Source organism: Oryzias melastigma, linkage group LG17 (assembly GCF_002922805.2).
Source record: "Oryzias melastigma strain HK-1 linkage group LG17, ASM292280v2, whole genome shotgun sequence".
NCBI lineage: Eukaryota > Metazoa > Chordata > Actinopteri > Beloniformes > Adrianichthyidae > Oryzias > Oryzias melastigma.
This window is the reverse complement of record NC_050528.1, coordinates 9,998,583-10,009,241: the sequence shown is the minus strand read 5'-3', so window position 1 is coordinate 10,009,241 and position 10,659 is coordinate 9,998,583. Positions and strand designations below refer to the sequence as shown.

Genomic DNA, 10,659 nt, shown 5'->3' with positions numbered 1-10,659 from the left:
GGTTGGTTGGTGTGGTGCTGGTTGGTGTGGTGTTGGTTGGTGTGGTATTGGGTGGTGTGGTGTTGGTTGGTGTGGAGCTGGTTGGTTGGTTTGGTGCTGGTTTGTTTCGGTCTCTTTTACCCTCTTTGTCCTCAGCAGTCTTAGACTGCTGGGTTTTGTTATTTTAGTTTGGGATTGGACCTTGGTAGTCTTAGTTTGCGGGCTTTGTTTGTTTTTCTTTGGGTAGTTTTGGTTCGGCGGCCCTTTTCAGGGAGCTGCTGACTCCGACAGTGGATATGGCTGGGTCAGCAGTATTTAATTTTTTGCCAAGGTTCCAATTCCTTTAGTTTTGTCTTTTTGTTTTAACCAGCACACTATGTTTCCCCTTTTGCTTAACAGGACAAAGTTTCTTTGTTTCCTTTATTTAATAAACTCTTCCTTTTGCTCATTGGTGTCCAGATTTTTTTATGCTCCCATGGTTTTTGGTTTTCCCCCTAGACTTGAGACAGGTCTGTCCATTGGGGCTGTAACACTCACAAAAAAAGTTAAAATTAGATTATTCATTTTTTTTTCTTTAACTCGGAAAGCTTTTATAAACAAATGAAAAACATACAAGGACTGACAAGATTCCGTTTGGACACAAGCATAATGAACACATAAATAGATCCAATACCATTTATTTCCTCCTTTTTACTAGTCTGTACAATATAAATATATTTTAATCAAATCAAAGGCAACCATAAAGTTGCTCAATATTGGATTGTCAGCGTTTGTTTTTAAGCTTAATTTTCTTGGTTTTGTTTGATTAATTCATTTCTAATTTACTTAGTGTTTTGGTCATTTTTTTAGGGTTTTTGTTTTGTATTTGTCATGTTCCCATCATCACAGTAGTTTCCTCTTTGTGTCTTCTCTATATTTAAGTTATAATTTGAACTGTACAATTTTCAATCATTGCTTGCCTCTATCTTTGTTTCTCCTTTTATGTCTCCGGTTACCCCTAATTTGTTTTCATGTGTTAGTTTGACGTTGTTTTAAAGGTAATCAGGTTTGCCTCAAATATCCTGCATTTGGGAAAATAAAAAAAATGTTTTAAAGACGCGGTACGCATTTTCTCTGTAACTCTAGTCTCAAAGTGTCCTTGGGTGAGACACCAAAGCCATAGTAGCCTCTGGTGTGTTAGCTCAAGCGTCATCGCCACTCCCCATCGGTGTCAATTTGTGAGAGCAAATGGATAGATGAGACGCAGAATATCAATAGACACAAAGTGCAAACCAATCAACATTTCCATTGTTTGCAATGTGAAAACAGTACAATTCTGGCTTGTAGAAGTATAGAAAACAGGCTATTTTTGGGGGGTTGGTTGATCAAGAAACTGAACCCCCATATCTTTTTTTTTCAGACCGCATGTGACTCATCTTTATTCTAGATGTGGCGTTCGCCGGTGCATGGGGGTCATTTCAGAGTTCCGGTCAGTTCACACTAGAAACTGATAAAAGTTGCATTTTTTAAAACGATAGTTCAAAGCCGTGGAAGAAAATGGGAAAAAAAGCAGAAATATATATAAAGGTTTTCGTTAAAACAGTGCAGCTCTTAGATTTATTTCAACATTAACTTCAACCCAACAAACAGCACATCTGAACAACTGATAGGAATAAATCCAGCTCAAATATATTCACATATTTTTCAATAAAATGGTAATGTATAAATTCATTTGGCATGAAAATGCGTTGGATGCATATATCTTGCATGTCGGCTGGCTGTTTGAGCTGGATTAGTTGTGTGAGACACAGATAAAGACTAATCTCACGGTGTAAGAGGTAAATGAAGGAGAATATCCGAGCAGGAAAATACACTTTATCAAAATCAAGCAAAAGGAAAGAAAATTATATACATTCCAATCTGTTAGAAATGTTTCTAAAACATTAAAGCATAAATGAAAACTCACTAAATATAAAAAAAAATACATATATGGGGTTCATAAAACTCCTAGCCACAAAAAATATGTTTATATGTTAATGATATAAACCCTTGACATGTCTAATATAAAATAGCATAAATTAGTGGTGTAATATTCAGATAATTCTTAAGTCATAGTTTATAAACAAAATAGTGAAATATTGTCTGATACCGTCTTGAGATATATTGGGATACGTAGACCTAGGTTAATAAAATTCATTAATCTATTTAAATAGATTTAAGCTTAACAGATCAATAATTGATTCATAAAAATATAGATCGATTTAGCACATAAAGCTAAAGTTCGCTAGCTTGATGCTAATGTTTAATGGAATTTCCCATAGAACAGCTAATGCTAACACTCAGTCGACGTAAACATACATTGCTGACTAAATTAATATACAAACTATTTTAAGAATATATGTTTTTAAATGGTTTAAAGCATTGTGTTTGCTCATACTTTCTCCTTCTTCTGAAAAAAGGTGTTATGCTGTAGCGTGATCGCCACCTAGTGGCCAAACGGAAAAAAGAAGGAGAATAATGCTTACAACTAATACATTTTACAGTACACGAACTGTATCAGATTAATATAAATATATTCAAAACATATATTAAATAATGTATTTCCTAACAAACGTGTATACATGCACAAACTCAAAATTGAATTGAATGGATCGAAATCATCGAAAACAACTGGAATTGAGTCGATCCAGCTCTTGTGAATTGAATCAAATACTTTCTGGAAATACTAGGCCCTAGGGATACGTATCGTATCATGACATGTGTATCGCCAAACGTATTGTATCGCTAGACTCTTGCCAATACACATCCCTAGTGTAACCTTGTGCTTTCCTGGGCATGTTTACATTAAAAGTGGGTCATCCGGACCCCACAAGGGATAAATGTGAACTGGATTTTGGGTTGGACTATTTGAGTTGGAGCAAAGTTGGACTATTATTTTGTGAGACAAGGAAGAAAACTGGGCTGAAGTGGTAGATATAAGTAAGCTAACGGGTAAAGATTTATGTCCCTGATTGTTCTTTACCACTATGTTTAAATCGTTGCAGTATTTGATGGATGATGCAGTTGATAATTAAAAATAGATGTGTCCACATTTAACAGTCTTCCTAACAATAAGTAATGATGGTAGTTTAGCTAGCAAAATTAGAACTTGCGTGGAGGGGAATAGAATTCCTCAAGAACAGAGTCTTGGATAAATTATTCATTTCCACACAGACGATGGCAATTTCGCTCAGCTGCTCATTGGCGCACAGATAAATGTGAATGAGTTGAAGAGCAGGGGAAAGAAAATGGTCAAGATAATCCTGTTACTGTGCAAACATTTTTAAACAAATGCCACCTACTCTTCCAGCGACATGTATAGATTTGCATTTGCAACATACTGAGTCAATTAAACACAGCCTCCCATCCAAATTGAGTCTCAATAAAAACAAATGAAAATGGGTGAGCTGACATTTACATAGTTTTGCATCTGCTCTAGTTACTGAGATGCCACCGTTGTTGTTGTGTTCGTGAATCTGCAGCAAACTCCATCTTCCAAATCCAGAGACCCTCCTGACAGAGACGACCATCTCTTCACACATTCAGATGAGGAAAGTCTAACACAAGAGCAGCATTACAACACAGTGTTTTAATTAGACTTTTAATTATGTGTTTTGTGTGCAACAGTATTTTATAATTAGTATACGACAGATGTGTTACGCCAAGCAGTTTTCACAAATGCTTTTTTCACTTTTAATGATAATTCCTCCTTGTGTGCGCGCACGGGAGTTTGAATATGTGTGACAGGGAATGACAGTGTGAGTAATAAAGAGATAAAGAGCCAGTTAGAGATTGTACAGAGCCACCAGTATGAGGAAGCAGCGAGGGAAGTGAGAGTGAGAGTCAGATTTGGCGTTTCAGCCTAATGACACTGGTCCCACATGGGAGGGAAGGAACGCCAAACTCTGTGTGAAAAATGATAAATGCGGAGACAAACAACCCCAAGCTTTTCCACAGAAATCCACGGCTCAGCTTCCGTGTTTACATAAAATTACAGTTTTTCCATCTCTTTTCTTCCTCCCTCCTGTCCATTTTATCCCGACCATCTTTCTCTGATAATGCAGTCCTGCTTACAATCACAAAAGCTTTCAATATTATGCTATTACCTCACTGAATTGCATCTCCAACCTGTTCTCCTGTCGTGACCATGGACAATATGTCTGGCCGACATTGACAAATTAAACCAACTCAATATATGGCAATAACCTTCACAGGATAACATGGGGGAGGTTGTGATGGATAGGAATGGAGACTGAAAGAGTAATGGAGACACATACAGACGGATGACAAAATATGTGGGGTATGGCACGCATATCATTCAGCGTATACACAAAGAGACTCCAACTTTTTGAACATCCATTTGCTCGGCATTTAGAGCGCAGTTAATCCAGCAAAGATGCTTACAAAACACAAAGATCGGAAGCGTCAGGAAAAGATTGAACGAGAAGTATTTGACAGATACTATCAATATATATACAGAGTTGATTAAAAAAAAAATGTTTGAGCTGAAACAATTTATCACTACAGTGCTTCACTCAGAAAATGTTGACTTTGATTTTGCCTTCTAGTTTATTTGGATACAATTAAAATATTTAATTATGAATATCTTTATAAATATAGTTTTTAAGAAGAAATACAAGACACACCTTTCTAATTCCGCTAATTTACACACGTTGTATATTATGATTGTGTTCAAGCTAGAAAAAAAAGAGGATAGATTTTCTGAAAATATGTATTCTTCTATATATTGCGAGTTATTAGAGCCCAATAAGGGCAAATTTCCTTTGTGATTTTGGGCTATATAAATAAAATTGAATTGAATTTTTGCTAATTATTGCAGTATCGCGATATCATCGATATCCTGACAAAAGTATTGTGTATCGTTTATAGTGACGTACTCAGTGATTCCCATCCTTAATTGTGTAAATGCTTCAAAGCATTTACACTATAATGATTCTTCTCCTTTCCGAATGTTTTTTAGCACGTAAAATCTCACTTTCAGCTATTTCATCAACCTGGATATCAAAACGTTCAGCTTGTTTAGGACATTACTGCTTGTATTTTTGGTATTCATAAACTTCATAGTTTTTAAATTCTGAACAAAATATTTCCCAATGGAAACAAATGAGAATGTTTCTAATTTCAAAATTTTAAGTAGATTAGAAACAATCCTTTAAATACATTCATGGGCTATGTTTTAATATTGTATAGTAATTTTCAAAAAATTGGAGTTTACCTAATATTTGGGCAACATGCTAACTAAGTTGTTATCTACTGGCATTTTCTTTTTAAGGCTAATTTGGAGTTAAGCTAATATCTTAGCAACATGCTAACGTTTTTGGCTAATTTTTTATCTACTGGGGTTTAATAGGCTAATTTAGAGTTTAGCTTCTATTTTAGCAACAGGCTAACGTTTTTGACTAATTTAGCTTAATGAATAATTTTAGGCTATTTTGGAGTTTAGCTAGTATTCAAGCAACATGCTAGCTTTTCTGGCTAATTTTGTTTCTACCATAGACTTAATATATAATGGTTTCTACTGATGTTTTTGTATGCTAAGTTGGAGTTTAGCTAATATTTAGGCAACATGCTAACGTTTTTGACAAATTTAGTTTATTGAGGAATTTTAGGAGTTTAGCTAGTATTTAAGCAACATGCTAGCTTTTTTGCTAATTTGGTTTTCTACCATAGACTTAATATATAATGGTTTCTACTGAGGCTTTTTAATGCTAATTTCGAGTTTAGCTAATATTTCAGCAACATGCTAACGTTTTTGACAAATTTAGTTTACTGAGGAATTTTTTTTTTTTTTTTTTTTTTTGGAGTTTAGCTAGTATTTAAGTAACACACCAAATATTCTTCCAAAATTGGCATTGGGATTTTAAAGCAATTTTACTACAGTTTTGACAAAAAAATAGGTCAACTTCAGCGCTCTTTCATAGTTCTTTAACAAAATTTCCGGTCTTAGCAAATTTAACAATTTAACTCACAGTAAATTGCGTCACCATTTTTAGCAAAAAGCTTCAGCATCTTCAGCGATTACTTTCAGCTTAAAGCATTCCCACTACAAATGCAACTTTTTAGTTAGAATATTGTTTCTGTTTGAAATACATTTTTTTTTAGATTAAACTCAAATTGAACAGAGAAAGACACCAACAAAATTTTGTTCTAAAAAACCTGCTTGCACCAGTTTACTGAATGTATTTTGGACTTTATAGTGAAGAAACAAAAAAATTCACATTCAATGATTTGCCTATTTAAGGGAAAAATAATGTTTATATAAAGATAAATCTCATAAAAGTAGGACAGACTGCTATGGACAGGTATCAAGAACACTAGTTTATTTTCTCAAAGCAATATCTCATAATGACCTGAGTTAAATTACTCAAGTGGCTGCTATTCAGGCACATTTCACCTGTTTTGAGCAGCCCAGCTGAGCCTCACATTCACGCGCGCACAGCCTCAGAGGCAAACAAAAGAGGGTCGTTAAGCAACTATTGTTGTGCTCCTCTCTGCTCAGCATGATAAGGGCTTGATTGATACTGAGGTTTCCCAGTTAACCACCTGGCTGGATGATTGGGAAATGCGCGCCGCCTGGCAAATGGAAACTGCGGCACGCGCGCTGGAACTCAAAGTCAAAACTGTCCATCAGCTGAGAAACAAGACCAGATCCCACCTTCACGCGCGTGGAACCAGCCTGGCTGACTTGTCAAGTTCACTCACCTGCTCCGGGTGAGCGGTTAGAGGATCGGTGTCGGGCAGGTTCCTCCCCCGCTGCTCCGGTCACTCTCTTTGCGGCGTTGCGCGGACGTCCTATGCGCCACTCTGCCTCCCTGTGTGGCTCCACGCGAGTGCGTCGATTTCTCAGCCAAGTGGTAGGTTTTCCTGCCGCTTCCACGAGACTCAAATGTGCTCTCCCTCTCTCTCTTTCTCTCTGTGTGATGACCAAAGCTCACTCTGCCTCACACAGCTGCAGAAAGAAGCGCGAGGATGGGCAGCGTGGGGCTCCTCTCCACCTCCTCCTCTATCTCTCCATCTATCTCGGGGCTTTCACTCTGCTGTCAGCAGCTAATATGATCAGTCAGGATGGATTCCCATTCACTCTTTTTTGCTTAAATGAACTGAACACACTTTTTTTTTTTTTTTTTTTGCTTTTCCCCATTGATCCCTCTTTCTTTCCCTTCCAGTATTGATCTGTGTGTCTGTGCTTGTGTCGCCTCTAGTGGCTGACTGGTCTCCCTGCTGTTCAGAGCAGAATCCAGCCATTTTAATTCATTCTTTTCATACATTTACTTTAAGTTTATGTCAAGTCTTTAGAGATCCACTCTGATGGAGTTTCTAACACGTTCTCGTGTCTATTTTATCATGGTGGAGAAAACATATAAAGAATATTTAGCTTAAAATTGTATTTCTGATTATTTATTTATTTAAATCATCAGTGAATCAGGAGCAGATGAAACAATTATGCTAGAAGATGTGCCCTAAAAGGAAGAATCTGCAGCTCCTCTGTTGGTCCAGAGACTAATGTTGGTGACGACAAATGATTAAGCTTCAGATTCTGGAAACCTAAGTAAATAAAACAACTCAACTGACTTAAAATTGCGCAAATTATTCATATTTTAAACATCATGTGTCAGATTTTACTGATACAACATGGGGTTATTGGTCTTCTGACATGCAAGGTGTATATTTGTATAAATCCCTTTTGTAATTTATGATACAATTTATTTATTTTTATTGTATTTTTTTTGACTGCACAGAAAAGAATGAGAGGGAAGGAGAGGGTCATCAATTAAAATGTAATTGCAATTAGTTGCTAGTAGGCTGCTAGAAGTTAAAAGCTGAGGAAATTATGGTGCACTGGAGTTCTGTCCTCTGTTCTCATTTCCTTCTCCTTTACTCCTCTCCTCTACTCTTAATTATTTGTTTTTTATTTAGTTCTCTATGCTTCTGTTTGGTGCAGTGCAATTCACATGTTGTCCCTCTTTCTCATTTCCCTCCAGGGGAGCCGTGGACCATGCCTCTGGCATGTCTCGCATCTTGGAGAGGGAGAGATTCCAGATGGATCGTCTGTGGTCCTGTCTTTGACCGTGGACCATGCCTCTGGCTCGTCCTTTCCGTGGACCTCGGCTCTGGCTCGTCTTTGTCATGGGTCTCGTCCCCTGCTGTCCCCAAGTTCTATCTGGATGAAGCCCATCTGTTACACTTTTCACATAACATGTAGTTGTAGAGTTAGATGAGCTAATTTTTCTTTAACAGTCCGGGTACATCGCCTATCCATCCTGGGAGAGGATCTCTCCTTCTTGTGAACATCCCTGAAGTTTCTAATTTTTTTTTCCTGGAAGCAGGTGGGTTTTTTTTTTTTTCCTTTTGAGAAGGAGGGTCTAAGGCCAGGGATACCCACTTTAGTTTAGTTTAACAACCAACTATTGTTTAAATTTATGACTGACTTTCTGCTTTTGTACAATTACCGGCGAGACAATGGTTTTGTGATATTGGGCTACATAAATAAACTTGAATCAATTTGTCACAGGACATTATTAAAGAGGTTTGGCAATTTTCAACTAAACAAGATTGTTCAATTTATATTACTACATGCTTTATGTATGCCGAGTGCAGTTTATTATTCTGTATTAAAGGGACCTGTTGGCGCCTCAACCGCATCAATAGAAATTTATCACAAGGTGACGGGTGAGACTCAAGTTTGCAACAACAAATGTTGCGCATTTCATTAAGTTTTTTAATGTTTATGGAGTGCTTGTGGAGACCTAATTCATCTTGTACCTTTCACAAAGCTGTGAAATCAATCAAACCTCATGTCAAAACTACCGTTGGCTCAAAAATGTCTGCTAAGTCCGTTGTTGCTCGTTCCGAATTGAAATAAAAATATTAATAAACTACTGCTGCTCTGCAGAAAATATGTCCAAGAAAAAAACATGTTTTATACTTTTGAGTAAAGACGGCATAATCATAATTAAAAGACCACTAAGCAAACTTCTATAATAGATCAAAAGATGATCGGAGTAGGACTTTAAAATTCCTTGAGATGTCTGCCTGCTGTACATTGAGAATAATGGTGAGACTATCATCAATAAGTGTTTGATTTACTTTTCTTTTAAGAAAACACAAATTGATAGATCCTGCAATATTAAAGATCTGAATTTACATGAGTTTGTAATTTTATCTGCAATATTTACTCCGCGTGTAAAGATCCAAAATGACATTTCAAAGCTCAGATTTAGACTTTTTCATTTTGTTAATTGTGATTAATTAAACCTCATTTAATCCATGTATTTCCCAAAGAAGCTTTACGGAGTTGATATTTGCATTTTTTGACATTTATCTTTTTGGATTTGTTTATACATCAGCTTTCTATTGCTTGGCAGAATAAGTGTCAAGCAGGGAGGCACTGGGTCCCATTTATAGAGTCTTTGGTATGACTTGGCTGGGATTTGAACCCACGACCTTCCAATCTCAGGTTGGACACTCTACCACAAGACCACTGAGCTGGGTTTGGCTACCAGTGCACTCAGCCTCGCAGAACTGGACCAGTTTCAGTTTGCAGCCCGGCGGTTGGGGGAGCTCTGATTTAATTGGATCAGGCAACACGTCAAAAAAAGACCAGTTGGGAACACCCAAAACGTCAGTTTTTGACACGGAGGGGTCATTAACCAAATGTCACTGTGTGACGAATTGGGAATGAGAATGTGTTGGAATTTCTTTATATTTCAGACACCCCAGAGAATGCATTGAAGCCATCCTGATGGCTGGTTCAGCATTACAAACATAATCTCAGTGTTCTTCAGCAGTGGAGGACACACAATGAAATGTGTCCCAGACAAAATGGCAGTCATATAGAGTATATTGTTTAAATAAAAAGGGTTCGTCAAGAAACATCTTTTTTTTTCTTCCCCCACCCTATGTCTGGAGACTTATGGGACACCCTATAGAATTAAATACCATTTTGATACCATATTATTGTCCGTTAACAGGAGTATATCATAAGGATAAACAAACATTTTCACTATCGGCTCTGTTAACTTCGCTTTTAGCTCGCAAAGTTGATATTTCAATGACATTTGTTAGAGTGTTAGTTGAACATAAGCTTTTTAATGTTTCTATATATATATTTTGCTTGTTTTAACTTTAAAAAGCAGAAATCCTCAAACAAAATTAGCCCAAATAAAGACTTGAAGTTTCCCAGGATTATTAATGTTGTCAAAATGATTCACAATTCACCACCTGTACAAAGATTTTATTACTTAAATTTTACTCCACTTTTCATTTCTTGACCTTCATATTATTTCTTTAAAAGATTGTGACTCAGTTGTCCCAGTATCTGTGTGCGTGGAGCTCCATCTTGGCACTCGTACACCTGCCGCTCATCATCTCATCAGCTGTTGCTCCTCGTGGGGCAGAGTGGTGGAGTTGATTACCATTTGTCTTTTTTTTCCACCAGTTTTTGATTGTACTGTACTTTTTTTTCTGTGTCTGGTCGCGTCCTTGGTTGAAATAAGCGCAGAAATACTCAAATCCCAGCTATCACATCAGCTGGTTATTCAATTTATTTTTATTCAAAGCGTTTAATAGCAACACACATAACAGATTATTTAATAAAAGCTAAAATTGAGTAGTAACAGTGCTTTTGAGAAATCAAAACTC

At 36.8% G+C, this 10,659-nt stretch overlaps 1 protein-coding gene across 4 annotated transcripts in view; it reads right to left on the bottom strand.

The window, feature by feature from the left end:
* The window catches only part of tnr (tenascin R (restrictin, janusin)), a 193,067-nt gene extending 185,550 nt beyond the window's left edge, over positions 1-7,517 (bottom strand). For 3 of the 4 annotated variants that reach the window (XM_024273657.2, XM_024273660.2, XM_024273658.2), the window contains exon 1: positions 6,721-7,517. The gene's annotated coding sequence lies outside the window, so the exon portion shown is untranslated. The remainder of the gene's footprint in view (positions 1-6,720) is intronic. The other variant, XM_024273661.2, reaches the window with a different exon arrangement.
* Positions 7,518-10,659: the final 3,142 nt, after the last annotated feature.